The following is a 15,966-nucleotide window of genomic DNA, read 5'->3' as shown; positions in this document are numbered from 1 at the left end:
TTGGTACAGCTGCCTCTGTTGGATGTTGGTACAGTTTCCTCTGGATGTTGGTATAGCTGCCTCTGGTGGATGTTGGTACAGCTGCCTCTGGTGGATGTTGGTACAGTTTCCTGTGGATATTGGCATAGCTGTCTCTGGTGAATGTTGGTACAGCTGCCTCTGTTGGATGTTGGTGCAGCTGCCTCTGTTGGATGTTAATATAGCTGCCTCTGGTGGATGTTGGTACAGCTGCCTCTGTTGGATGTTGGTATAGCTTCCTCTGGTGGATGTTGGTACAGCTGCCTCTCTTGGATGTTGGTATAGCTGCTTCTGTTGGGTGTTGGTACAACTGCCTCTGTTGGATGTTGGTACAGCTGCCTCTGTTGGATGTTGGTATAGCTCATCTGGTGGATGTTGGTACAGCTGCCTCTGGTGGATGTTGGTACAGCTGCCTCTCTTGGATGTTGGTATAGCTGCCTCTGTTGGATGTTGGTACAGCTGCCTCTGGTGGATGTTGGCACAGCTGCCTCTCTTGGATGTTGGTATAGCTGCCTCTGTTGGATGTTGGTACAGCTGCCTCTGTTGGGTGTTGGTACAGCTGCCTCTGTTGGATGTTGGTATAGCTTCCTCTGGTGGATGTTGGTACAGCTGCCTCTGATGGATGTTGGTACAGCGCCTCTGGTGGATGTTGGTATAGCTGCCTCTGTTGGTTGGTACGTGCCCTGGTGGATGTTGGTATCGGTGCTCTGTTGATGTTGGTACAGCTGCCTCTGTTAGATGTTTTTGTGCAGCTGCCTCTGTTGGATGTTGGTATAGCTGCTCGGGTGGATGTTGGTACAGCTGCCTCTGTGGATGTTGGTATAGCTGCCTCTGTTGATGTTGGTACAGCTGCCTCTGTTGGATGTTGGTACAGCTGCCTCTGTTGGATGTTAGTATAGCTGCCTCTGTTGGATGTTGGTACAGCTGCTCTGGTGGATGTTGGTACAGCTGCCTCTCTGTGGATGTTGGTATAGCTGCCTCGGTGGATGTTGGTATAGCTGCCCTGGTGGATGTTGGTACAGCTGCCTCTGTGGATGTTGGCATAGCTGCCTCTGTTGGATGTTGGTATAGCTGCCTCTGTTGGATGTTGGTATAGCTGCCTCTGTTGGATGTTGGTATAGCTGCCTCTGTTGGATGTTGGTATAGCTGCCTCTGTTGGATGTTGGTATAGCTGCCTCTGGTGGATGTTGGTACAGCTGCCCTGGTGGATGTTGGTACAGCTGCCTCTGTTGGATGTTGGTATAGCTGCCTCTGTTGGATGTTGGTATAGCTGCCTCTGTTGGATGTTGGTATAGCTGCCTCTGTTGGATTTTGGTATAGCTGCCTGGTGGATGTTGGTACGCTTCCTCTGGTGGATGTTGGTACAGCTGCCTCTGTTGGATGTTGGTATAGCTGCTCTGTTGGATGTTGGTATAGCTGCCTCTTGTTGGATGTTGGTATAGCTGCCTCTGTTGGATGTTGGTATAGTGCCTCTGTTGGATGTTGGTACAGCTGCCTCTGGTGGATGTTGGTACAGCTGCCTCTGTTGGATTTTGGTATAGCTGCTCTGGTGTGGATGTTGGTACAGCTGCCTCTGGTGGATGTTGGTACAGCTGCCTCTGTTGGTGTTGGTATAGCTGCCTCGGGTGGATGTTGGTACAGTTGCCTCTGGTGGATGTGGAAGCTGCCTCTGGTGGATGTTGGTACAGCTGCCTCTGGTGGATGTTGGTATAGCTGCCTCTGTTGGATGTTGGTACAGCTGCCTCTGTTGGATGTTGGTACAGCTGCCTCTGTGGATGTTGGTACAGCTGCCTCTGTTGGATGTTGGTATAGCTGCCTCTGTTGATGTTGGATAGCTGCCTCTGTTGGATGTTGGTACAGCTGCCCTGTTGGATGTTGGCACAGCTGCCCCTGGTGGATGTTGGTACAGCTGCCTCTGTTGGATGTTGGTACAGCTGCCTCTGTTGATGTTGGTACAGCTGCCCTGGTGGATGTTGGTATAGCTGCCTCTGGTATGCTGGTACAGCTGCCTCTGTGGATGTTGGTACAGCTGCCTCTGGTGGATGTTGGTACAGCTGCCCTGGTGGATGTTGGTATAGCTGCCTCTTTGGATGTTGGTATAGCTGCCTCTGGTGGATGTTGGTACAGCTGCCCTGTTGGATGTTGGTATAGCTGCCTCTGTTGGATGTTGGTACAGCTGCCTCTCTGATGTTGGTACAGCTGCCTCTGTTGGATGTTGGTATAGCTGCTTCTGGTGGATGTTGGTATAGCTGCCTCTGGTTTATGTTGGTACAGCTGCCTCTGTTGGATGTTGGTACAGCTGCCTCTGTTGGATGTTGGTACAGCTGCCTTGTTGGATGTTGGTACAGCTGCCTCTGGTTTATTTTGGTACAGGTGCCTCTGTTGATGTTGGTATAGCTGCCTTCGTTGGATGTTGGTACCGCTGCCTCTGGTGGATGTTGGTACAGCTGCCTCTGTTGGATGTTGGTATAGCTGCCTCTGTTGGATGTTGGTACAGCTGCCCTGGTGGATGTTGGTATAGCTGCCTCTGGTGGATGTTGGTACAGCTGCCTCTGTTGGATGTTGGTACAGCTGCCTCTGGTGGATATTGGTACAGCTGCCCTGGTGGATGTTGGTATAGCTGCCTTTTTGGATGTTGGTATAGCTGCCTCTCGTGTGGATGTTGGTACAGCTGCCTCTGTTGGATGTTGGTATAGCTGCCTCTGTTGGATGTTGGTACAGCTGCCTCTCTGGGATGTTGGTACAGCTGCCTCTGTTGGATGTTGGTGCAGCTGCCTCTGTTGGATGTTGGTACAGCTACCTCTGTTGGATGTTGGTACAGCTGCCTCTGTTGTATGTTGGTACAGCTGCCTCTGTTAGATGTTGGTGCAGCTGCCTCTGTTGGATGTTGGTATAGCTGCCTCTGTTGGATGTTGGTATAGCTGCTTCGGGTGGATGTTAGTACAGCTGCATCTGGTGGATGTTGGTACAACTGCCTCTGTTGGATGTTGGTACAGTTGCCTCTTGTGGATGTTGGTACAGCTGCCTCTGTTGGATGTTGGTACAGTTTCCTCTGGATGTTGGTATAGCTGCCTCTGGTGGATGTTGGTACAGCTGCCTCTGGTGGATGTTGGTACAGTTTCCTGTGGATATTGGCATAGCTGTCTCTGGTGAATGTTGGTACAGCTGCCTCTGTTGGATGTTGGTGCAGCTGCTCTGTTGGATGTTGGTATATTGCCCTGTTGGATGTTGGTACAACTGCCTCTTGTTGGATGTTGCACAGCTGCTCTCTGGCGGGATGTTGGCACAGCTGCCTGTTGGATGTTGGTATAGCTGCCGGGTGGATGTTGGTACAGTTGCCCTGGCTGATATTGGTACAGTTGCACCCGGTGGATGTTGGCACAGCTGCCCTGGTGGATGTTGGTACAGCTGCCTCTGTTGGATGTTGGTACAGTTTCCTCTGGATGTTGGTATAGCTGCCTCTGGTGGATGTTGGTACAGCTGCCTCTGGTGGATGTTGGTACAGTTTCCTGTGGATATTGGCATAGCTGTCTCTGGTGAATGTTGGTACAGCTGCCTCTGTTGGATGTTGGTGCAGCTGCCTCTGTTGGATGTTAATATAGCTGCCTCTGGTGGATGTTGGTACAGCTGCCTCTGTTGGATGTTGGTATAGCTTCCTCTGGTGGATGTTGGTACAGCTGCCTCTCTTGGATGTTGGTATAGCTGCCTCTGTTGGGATGTTAGCACAGCTGCCTATGCTGGCGTTGCATACGCTTGTTGGATGTTGGTACAGCTGCTCTTTGTTGGATGTTGGCACAGCTGCCTTTGTTGATGTTGGTACAGCTGCCTTTTGTTGGATTGTTGGTACAGCTGCCTCTGTTGGATGTTGGTACAGCTGCCTCTGTTGGATGTTGGTACAACTGCCACTGGATGTTGGTATAGCTGCCCCTGGATGTTGGTATAGCTGCCTTAGGTGGATGTTGGTACAGCTGCATCTGGTGGATGTTTGGTACAGCTGCCTCTGGTTGTTTGTATAGGTGCCTGTAATGTATGTTGGTACAGCTGCCTCTGTTGGATGTTGGTACAGCTGCCTCTGTTGGATGTTGGTACAACTGCCACTGGATGTTGGTATAGCTGCCCCTGGATGTTGGTATAGCTGCCTTAGGTGGATGTTGGTACAGCTGCATCTGGTGGATGTTTGGTACAGCTGCCTCTGGTTGTTTGTATAGGTGCCTGTAATGTATGTTGGTACAGCTGCCTCTGTTGGATGTTGGTATAGCTGCCTCTGGTGGATGTTGGTATAGCTGCCTCTTTTGGATGTTGGTACAGTTGCCTCTGGATGTTGGTTTCGCTGCCCCTGGATGTTGGTATAGCTGCCTCTAATGTATGTTGGTATAGGTGCCCCGGTTGGATGTCCATACAGATGGCTCTTTTGGATGATTGTACATATGCTCCGCGTACTTGACCTTAAAGCCCCACGTACGTGATAGGAATGTCATTGAGTGTACTTGGGCGTGAGAAAGGTGTACGGCGGACGTTGTCTGCTTCCTCCGGTGCTTGGGTTTTCCAGTTAGGGAGATACAGTAATATGGTTAACGTATCGCACTGTATGTGTGTTATCTCTCTCAGAAATATAGTATTTAGATAGTTGACAAAAATTTTTCAAAATTTTCGTAAACATGGAAGAGAGAAACCAGATTACATTAAATTCCTTTATTAGAATAACGAGGTATATTCACTCATCTGTTTTTTTTTTTTATTCCCATCTGATATTTCATGAGATTTTCTTCAAAGTGCGGTTGTATTAAACACCCCAACCACCATCGTTATACATGTACAGTACTCTAAAATATTACATCTCCGAGCAAGATATGTTTACTCGAATACCAAAATCTTATCATTGTTGCTGCACTATTATCACAAGTGGCCATTTATTGCCGGGCTGGCTTTACCTGTAATTATTTCTGCTTTCTCATTATATACAATATATACAGTAGCGATTTTACATTCAGAGTGCGAGAAGATCATGACTATTTAGCGTGTTTGTGTAGGCGGTGTGTGAAGGACTAGGGGAGGGGGTACACTGGCAACTGAGTGAAGGTGGATTGTGCAGATGAGTCGGTGCATGGTGGCATTCAGTGGCGGATTTAGGGGGATCTATACCCCACTACCAATGATAATTTTTTTTAGACTCAGACCACAGTGACCAGACTTTTTTATGTGCCAGTTATACAACATTTAAAGAATGATTAGTATCTAAGTTTGTAGCTGCTGCTGCTGCAGTCTCTTACCAGGGATATGTACTTACAGTACTTAGGTTCATTAGTCGATTGTAACCTTCCCCGGAAAGAATTAATTCTGGCCGCCAACTGAATGTCTCCCAAGAGTCCCATCAACACCTCTAGAAAGGATTCCTTCAAGGCTTTCCACCGGGAAGCTTATGGTGATCTGCACTATGCCTGTGACAACATGTACAGCGGAAAGAAATGTCATTGCTATGAAGATCCCGAAGAACTATCTCCGAAACAGAATGGCTGATGAATGTTTAACTGGACTAGCACGATGTATATATACGTACTACACCCAGTTATTTACATTTGCGTTACTGATGTTATTAACACATTGCAAATCAAAATCAAAAGAAGCTTCGTATAAATTTTGTTTTACGGCTAAATGAATGAAAAAATAATTGATATAGTGAATACACATTTTCATATTTATTATATAATTATAGTAGAAGGAAATATATTTGAAATTTCGAATTTTAACATTTTAACTCAAGGAAAATTCATTTGACTAAAAAAAATACTTTTCTCCTCTTAAAGGGGGCTTCACTTGTCACCCCCCTTAACCGCCCACTGGGGACTCTTTTCCATGGACCCTCGCTGGGGGCTGCGCCCCAGACCGCCCCCCCCCCCTCCTAAAAAAAAAAACTTAGATCCGCCACTGGTGGCATTGGCTTGTGAAGGTGGGTTGTGGGGGTGGGTGCATGCTCCCCATGGTAGTGAAGGTGGGTTATTTGTGGGTGGGTGGTTGCACACAATTTCTGATCGTGATTGAAGGTTGGTTCTTTGTGGGTGTGCTCGCGTGCTCTCCCTGGTAAAAAAAAATAGTGTACAGCTGAGTCCCGTAAATGCTTTTGAGTATGAGACCCCTGGACACGCTCTCAGCCACGTACCATAAGTCGTGACGCAGCAGCTTATTTCCCAACATTTCCCAAGTGTTAACAGGATCCTCTCACGTCATAGCCAAGGAATTTCTGGTAAAGTTGGGTATTTTCTGTGTATTTAAGGTTTATATAACAATGTGATCGTGCATCTGGGCATGTAGACTGTTAGGTTATGGCATTTCCACCGCTTTGTGTAATGGATTGTTCTGTAGACCTCTCGATCTTTAAATATTTAAATGAAAAAAAAAATAATATAGGAGACCAGTCCTAACCTAGCCCTAGTTGCGTTGATTTTTGTTTAAATTACTGGCGTTAACTTACACCAAAACTTCCCCATGCATATAATAGTATGTAATAGCTTAAGGGTAGAAGTTCAAAGGTTTCCAAAAGTGTTGACCATCAAGAGACGACTGGACGAACTTACTGTAGGTCGGTCACAATAGAGTTTAATATTACACGGCTCTTGAGAGCTCCCTTCGTGTTTTCCTGTTTCCTATGTGGTTATCAGCTTATACAGTACATGAATCACCCGCACCTGTAGTGATATATTTCCATATATATATATATATATATATATATATATATATATATATATATATATATATATATATATATATATATATATATATATATATATAAGCTGATAACCACATAGGAAACAGGAAAACACGAAGTTCCCACACGTTTTCGTGTAATTTACATCTTCAGGGGTGAGTACTCACCCCCGAAGACGTGAATTACACGAAAACGTGTGGGAACTTCGTGTTTTCCTGTTTCCTATGTGGTTATCAGCTTATACAGTACATGAATCACCCGCACCTGTAGTGATATATATATATATATATATATATATATATATATATATATATATATATATATATATATATATATATATATATATATATATATTAGCTAGTTTAAGTCAACCATTTAGGATTTTGATAATCTCACCGAGAAAACAGTCAATTTTGACATCCACAAGACCCCTCCCCCACCCTGCAGATACTTTATGTAGCGAAAATACACTACGATAGTGGTTCCCAGTTAGTTTTAGCCATTACCCCAAAACAAGTCTGACAACAATACTCATTACCCCGACATAGGTTTGTCAACTGTTTATTTCCAAACTATTTTTGATCAAGGTGGGAGAGTGAGGCAAGAGGTATCAACTCTGCCGTGTCCAGGACGTGTCTGACACATGAATGACAAATGGTTGTGTATGGATTCAAGAAGCAGGAAAAATATGACTATATATCATGGGCTGTCGTTATCCTCGAAAAATGTCACATTACCTCCTTGGGGCTAATTTACCCGTAAATGGGAACCACTGCGACTATGAGTACTGCATAAACATTAATCCGGGTTGTGACAGTCGTCTGTTTCTCCTTAAATATCTATGGTTATTTCCGTCCTCTTCAGCCTAAACTGACTGCCCATGCGTTCTCTTCTGACCGTCAATAGAAATCATTGATAGTCATTCCTGCCGCCTGCTGACCTTTATCCTTGCACTTACCGTGTTCATCATTGTGAAGCAGAGCTTTGGTAACTCATTCATGATTTGGGTTCTTTTCCGTCTTGCACCATTTTCCTGATACACCTATCGTGATGACGAAGCACGTTTCCAAGTACCTCATCGGATCGAACCTTTGGGCGGAAGCATACAGGATACTCTAGACGAATTTTATGAATACCGTGCTCACCGCCATGTCTGTTGCGTTAGTGATCAGTCTCCTGTGATCCGTAACTCTTGAAGGGGTGGGCTGATATAATCAAGTAACTTGACAGTGACGGTGTTCTCCCAAGTATTGGGACTGGTTTGATTGTAAACTTGATATGGTTATCCTTGGGTTTGAGGGGATGTATCACGCGTTTCTTTAAAACAACGCACACTCGCGTTGTTAAGACTTTCATTGGTGTTTAGTGAGCTTCGTATACATGTAATGTGTGTTGTGTAACATGGGTGTTGTCTCAAGTGTGTGGTGTATCAGGAGTTACCTTGAGTGTTTGGTGTATCAGGTGTTACCTCGAGTGTGCGGTGTATCAGGAGTTACCTCGAGTGTGCGGTGTATCAGGAGTTACCTCGAGTGTGCGGTGTATCAGGAGTTACCATGAGTGTTTGGTGTATCAGGTGTTACCTTGAGTGTGTGGTGTATCAGGAGTTACCTCGAGTGTGTGGTGTATCAGGAGTTACGTTGAGGTGCGGTGTATCAGGAGTTACCATGAGTGTTTGGTGTATCAGGTGTTACCTTGAGTGTGTGGTGTAGAATAGGTATGATCTTGAAAGTGTGGTGTAGTGTAAATTTTAGCAAATGTGTGTGCATTTATGTGTGTGAGTGTATGTGCGCGAGAGCCAGTCCAGCGACCATACAAGGTCTATAGACCTTGGGCGACCATGTATTCGCGACTTGCTGCGAACATGTTATTGTAATTTTTAACTTGTGCCATGACTTAGGTGTTGAATATTATTTTTGTAATTGGCCACTTAGAGCGGCTAGATTATAGTACACCCCATACTCATCCTGTGAGCAGTAGTGCTAAAGTATTACAGAGTAGAGGTCACAAAGGGTGTGTATAACAGAACCCAGTGGTTAGGATATTAAAGCATCGAGTATTCCTTTCTATTGTTTAGTACAGTAGGGAGAAGCAATATGCCTGGCCACACTTTTTTATTCACATCTGCATGAGAGGTATTCAAGCACATTGTGCGTTTGGTTCTATACATGGAAATTGACTTATCTACTAAGCGCAGAAAAGTGGATGCAATCTTAATGTTAGCTCTCTTGCCATTTTACACACAGTGTACATGGACTAGGTAAGTTTTAAGGGTTCTTTTTGACAGACCTTGATGTATTCAAGTGTCTTTGTGAGTTTGGCGAGGGCATCAACTGTCATGTTCTCTGAGGCCTATGTGAGAGGGGATCCACAACATTTTGATCTTGACACCCCCATCAACAAGATGTGCATATTTGTGTCTGAGTTTACAGACAAGCGCGTGACAACTTTGGTGGAAGGTGGAAGGACAGAGAGTCAGTGATGTTGAGACTGTCTGTGGTTTTAACATACTTAATGGCTGTGAGTATGGCAACTAATTCAATTTGTAGAGTGGATGCCCAACTGTTAATTTTAACTTCTTCAAAGACAGCATTTCAGTCCCTCCCACAGGCGGTGTTAAGAGATCCATCAGTGTTTTTTTTTTTTTTTTACGAGATTAGCCCACCAAGGCGCAGGTCAATGACCCACATAAGGGCCTGGGGGCGAAATTATAATAATGATAATTAATGCAAAAATATGTATTAGATAAAAAGATAATATAATAATAATAATAAAGGACCATAAATAAAAAAATAAAAAAGATTTATAGTGAGAAACTGTATATGTATGTTGTGTTGTCAAAGTAAGAGAAACAATTGAGACCCTGAAATTGTGTGTAAATGAGGCAGAAAGTCGGATCAGCAACCTGGGATTTGGTCACAATTTTCGTGATGCCATATGGCAGCAGGGTCTACCATTAGACAACACATTATGCTTCTAATATCTTCCCAGGCGGTAGTACCTCCCGGTTTGATAGCTGCCTGTGTATAATATGTTTAAGAGCTCTCACTTTGGTGGTGTGTTGGAGATAAGGACTTTTTGATATCGAAGGGAACTGTCCGCTAGGGTGGTAGGAAGCGCTGTTCTGTCTCAACTTTGTACATAATTATGGTTATTGGTTGCGACGGAGAGGCGTGCCGCCTTAGTGGGTTATGTTTACACGAGTAGCTTTCACTATGTGGGGCCTCGTCGGTCGTTGTTTACATAGCTGTCCTGATCTCTGGTGCGTCGACACACTTACCAGGGGCGTACTGTATAATTATATTTAAAGTCGCTTACGGTGGGGGTCACACTAGCAGTTTTCTTGACAATCACTTACCGGCAAGTAATTGATAAGAAAACTGTTGTTGTGACCTCGTCTTAGGCTCATTCTGGGCGGAGGCTTCTAGCTTCTATACCCAGATACTGTTTTCATTTATCTGATTTGTTTAACACAAATCGGTATACTAGATCGTGCTGGTTAGTGCTAAACTTTATACTGTAACTGCATTGTCTATGCCAAACCGATTGTAAACTTACTTGACGATAAATGAATAAATATCAATCAATCAATCAATCTACCCAAGGCTTTGTCAGTCGTGTCTCGAAGGACAACACGACCGGAGACGACCATTTAAGTTGTTCTACATTTTATTATTATTATTATTATTATTATTATTATTATTATTATTATTACTACGAGGATTAGCCCACCCGGGCAAAGGTCAAGGACCCACATCGGGGCCTGGGGGGCGAAAATCTAATAATGATAATAATAATAATAATAATAATAATAATAATAATAATAATAATAATAATAATAATAATAAACAGTAAATAAAATAATAATAATAAAAAATAAAAAATAATAATAATAATAATAATAATAATAATAATAATAAAGAACCACAAATACAAAAATGAAAAAAAGATCAAAAGTGAGAAACAATATATGTATGTTGTGTTGTCAATAGTAAGAGTTTAGTTTGTTTAACAAATTTATTGACAAAACTTGGAGTACAGTTTGCCTATTCTGAGTAATTCAGTCAGGTCTTGACACTGAGGTTGTAAGAGAAACAATTAAGACCCTGAAATTGTGTGTAAATGAGGCAGAAAGTCAGATAAGCAACCTGGGACTTGTTCACAATTTCTGTGATGCCATATGGCAGCAGGGTCTACCATTAAACAACACATTATGCTTCCAATATCTTCCCAGGCGGTAGTACCTCCCTGTTTGATAGCTGCCTACTATTATTGTGTTTATCTTTTGACAGAATATTGATATTCGTTTAAAAAATTGCCAATAAACGATGTAGTACTGTATACAGTATATTGTATGCCTCTTTACTTCTGCTTGGGGCATCCATGAGATTAAGGACGGAGAGGCTTGTATGGTCATTTTAGTTATTTTGGCAAGTTTGTCCTTAAATGTCCTGTCCTGTAATCACGCCCTAATCCAGTTTAGAATTTGCCAAAGTCGAGGTAAACCACATCATAATCGTATCCGCCACCACTGATTCGAAAAGTTAAAAAGAAAGATAATAGATTTGTCAGACATGAACGCCCACTTGTGAAGCCATGCTGGGAATCATTGATCAATTTGTGTTTCTCGAGGTGATTTCGAATTGAGTTTGAAATTAGTGCTTCAAATAAATTTGAAATAGAGTGGTGGATGAGTGGAACAAGTTACAAAACATCATCATTAACTCGAAACGCTGGGTAGCTTCAAATATAGGATGGATGGATGGATATACGAGTGATACGGGTTGGGTGTAAAATGGACTGCCTGGTATGGGCCAATAGGCCCGCTGCAGTTTTCTCCATTATTATGTTCTTGTGAATGAACCTTGGGGATCGGAATATACAAAATTGCTGCGGTATAATCGTGACTTAAGATGTAAACTCACGATTATTGTTTTATATTTTAATTTATCGTCATGTTCACCAATGTTGGTGAAACAGCTAACTTTATTTAACGTTTCGTTATTGATTCAGGGATGGATCCGGGAATATCAAGGGGGTACAAGAAGCTGTGGGTGGGAAACACCCTATTATACCTCCATGGAAAGCATGGGCGAGCCTATCCAGCTGTGAGGTTTAGGGGAGGTGCTGAAAGTCCCCCAGATTTTATTTGTTTAAATCCGACCAATATAATGGGCATTTTGAAGTCATGTGCACTCAATATTAGGAGGTATTCTGAGGCCAACAATAATTACTTTTTACTATACAGAAACGCCTGAGTGCAATACTGCATTAAAGAAAAAGTATTGGAATCTTCTGTTGAAAAGGGAGGTCCGAACCCTCAGGACCCCCTGTAATTACCGCAATTGTTAAGTTGCTCGCTTTATGACTTTAGTTGTTGAAGCACAGTAAAACATAATAGCATCAACTTCTCATTTGTTTATTATCCAGATGCCGTAGGTAATCGGCCCCCGTTGTTGATTTATAATGCATATCGGTTTCAATAGTAATGATCTTAAGCGCGTACGTGTATGTACTGTTTACCGTTAGGCTCTACTCGGTTAATGCCGACATTGCAATAAGTACCACATATCGCAATTTGTTCGGGATTGATAAGTTCATGGCTGACAAGTATTGCCAATTCCCGACCTTTGTGGTATTATGACCACACACCACGCGTCTTGTATGGCATGACTATTATACTGTATGCCTCTGCAGGCGTACATATTCCAAAAATTACATATATTTCCTTGGTGCAGAATAAAATGGGTGTTGCTTAAATCTTAACAAACATTCTCATCGAAATTTTTAGTTACAGTTGCTCTGAAAAGGTGTGAGAGTTCCCATTACTCTTCGTCATTATGAAAGTCATGGCATACCTGTAGTTCGACCGCAGTTATTAATGGTGGTCATATATTGATTCCGTGTTTATTTCATTCGAAAATAATGTTGATTCTCCGCTCCGTTGATTTAATCCATCAGATAATGGTCATTAACGTAGCTTCATTCCATCCGTAATGATTAGGTGAGTCGTATGTAATTTATGATAAAAGTTTTCCTTCTATGGCTAATACTTGGCAACTCGTACTGGGTGGGGGTTGGGGGGATTGGAAACACAATCGACAGACAAGGCACGTAGGCTGCATGCAGGTTAGTGTTCAGTTGCTGGAACTATCGGGTTGAGGTGTGCGAGTTAGCAGAACTGGTGCTTTCACAACTGTTGAATTTCCCCGCCTGTCTCAGGCGTGGTGCATTATATATTTAGCGCTGTATCCGTGGTAGCTCAGTCAGCGCCGGGCATCCACCGTGTGGGTACGAGACCGGGAGATTAACAAAGTGGATACATTATTCCAGCTTCTTCAGTAGTCAAGTTACTCTAGTAAGAAATGTAATGTATTTCTGTTTTAATTGGCATCTATTATAAAAATAATTTAAAGTTTGTGATGTTCGAAATTTGTATGAAACGGGTGTTCAAATTAGGCCGATTTTTATTTTTAGTTGAAAATGTGAGTTTTTAATGTTAACATTTATATTTTTTTATTAATATCTTGACGATATCAAGAAATGTTCTGAGGCGGCATTTCAGAGTTAATGCGTTTACATACATGACTGTAGTGTACTCCTTTTTTTTTTCCTTGTGTGTTGGGGGCTGCTTTAGGTATTAACTTGTCTGCCTTTTGAGGATGTTGACTAACATATTGCCGAGTACGTACTGTACTGTATTGGAAACTTATTGTCCGATGCATAAGAGGTGTCGTCTGAATGTGTTTGCACGAAGTGAAGGCTACAGTATATGATAATGTCAGTGTACTGTATGTATGCTGGACTATACTTTTGTTTGAATATACAGTACTGTACATTTGGTATTAGTTGCTTGGAAATTTTGTAATGTTGTGACTTACGTGCATTTATTACTTGCCATAGAAGAGATCTTACACTCAATTAATTCATTGATGTTGCTTCCAAAGAGTGAGGCCTGTGCTATATTTTGTTTGAATGTATAAAACTTGGTATTATCACCCTTCTCTAAGTTACTGCACCAGTTAGTTAAAAAATCATTACAACATGATAATACTGTACATACAGTAGATGCCAGTTTTCTGTACAGTAGTTCAGCTTAATAGAATTAGTTGTCAAGTAGTGATAAATTGTTCATGCCACTGTGTATATTATGTATTCAGTTACATGTATTGAGGATTCAGCAGATCTAACACTATCAAACATGATAGCCCCGATAAAGGTCTCTATATGTCCGATGACTAGCTAATGGGATCAGGATGTTATGACCTCAATGAGTCTGCAATACAGTATCCCCCTTGATGTTCTTTGCATCATGTTCCCTTCATTTAATCTCTTAACTTAACCAACTAATTTGACATGACATCACCTTGACAGTATTGCTCTTGTTTACGAATGGAAAACATGATTATTTTGTGTGTGTGTGTGTGTCAAATTGGGCAATCTTTAAAATACCTGTGAAAATGTTTCGTTTCATGTTTATATTGTGTATATATTAGGTTAGGTTATTCGGCTGAAAACTGAAAAAAAATTAAAGTTCACTGAACCGAATCTGATTTAACCTAACCTAACATCGACACAATATTAACATGAAACGAAACATTTTCACTGGTATTTTACAGATTCCCCGATGTTACATTGACTGTAACAAACAGTACTTATTAGTTTCCCGAAGATTCTTGAAGGATCCCCTCACACGTAGTAAACGTACAGTACATCACGTGGCCATGGGTGGTCTCCCAAGTTGTGTAGTGTGAAATGAAGTGCATGTGTAGTGGATGTGATGTGGATGTTTAATGAAGCTTGCATATGTATTGGAAGTGAATTGGATTTATAATAGATGCTTAGTGGAGATGTGGATATGTAGTCAAGGTCAGTTTAGTTTTATTGATTATCTTGCGATTTTTTCATAAACAAACCATTGTCTATGTAACTACAGTAACTATATCCCCTATTCACATCATAATTAGTAATATAATCACAATACTGTATATTCTGTATTGTCGTCCATCTATAATATCTTGGAGAGTAAAGCGAGGATTTCCATATATGCGTTTGCGGTATGCGTTTGCATTATGAGTTTGCGTTAAATTGCCTTGGAAAACGGACACCCCTGTTTGCATTTGCAGTTGCATATTCTGTCTTGGTGGAAACAGGACAGGAAAGATGGCTCCCAGAGCATCGAAACTACACGCTATTTATATGAATAGAAGGATTTGCTATTAATTATCCTGGTTTTGTATAAGATCATGCGTGATGCAAAGAGAAAACGGTCAGGGAAACGATGTTGGGTGAATAAATTACTGCTGATTCGGCCCAAATTTGGAGCCTACAATACTTTGGTAAAAGAGCTAAGCTTGGATGAAGAAAACTCAAAGAATATTTTGAATAATTTGCTGGGTGGGGAGGGCACGTGTATGAAACAGGATCTAGTGACGTCACAGTGTGGGATTCCCTCGTCCGTTTCCATGTGGTTGCGTTTTCAATTGCTACAGGGACCGATTGAAATGTACTGCTGCAAACTCATAAAGCAAAAACTACCAAGCCAATCGAAACAACCATGTACATTTCAATATGATCTATTTTTGGCGCTACCGCTTGAATGGAATTTGGCTTATCAGTCAGAACACGTGATACAGCCGCCAGTATCCACTTGATCAGCAGCTTACTACTGTATACGTACGTTTTTCATCATCGTCTTCGTATGATATTTATTTATTAAGCCTTTAAAGACGTATTTAATTGAACATACAGTATTGAAAATATTTAATACTTCTCTAAGAAATGAAATATTAAATACATTTATGTAATGTAAGTTCCTCACTTTATCATTAATACCAATATTTAAAACAACTTAACAAATTACATATTTACGATACACGATGCATTGTCGTCCATCTCTAGTCTTGAAAATGTCCGATTTAGATCACATCAGGCGGTAAATATTCTCTACAATATTCTCTTAAAAGTGGCCAGCTAGCTTATATCTGTGTACTGTATTGGTCTCTATATTGAAATATCTCAAGGTTACTTGACACGGACTTTCCCTTCCATCTCACATTCTTGCCCTCGTCGGATCTCGGACATAACTGTAGGTCGAACGATGACATGCCAAGACGACTCCCAGATAAACGATTTCGGTAAACATTCGTCCATTGGCTGTGCTCGGTACGAAAATATTTTTTGTTTTGTTTTTTTGTTTTTGTGTGTTTTACTGAAATCTGACTTTCACAATAATAATCTTCGATTGT

This window comes from Homarus americanus, unplaced genomic scaffold (genome assembly GCF_018991925.1).
Source record: "Homarus americanus isolate GMGI-L3 unplaced genomic scaffold, GMGI_Hamer_2.0 scaffold27042, whole genome shotgun sequence".
NCBI lineage: Eukaryota > Metazoa > Arthropoda > Malacostraca > Decapoda > Nephropidae > Homarus > Homarus americanus.
Note: the sequence above shows the minus strand (reverse complement) of the source record.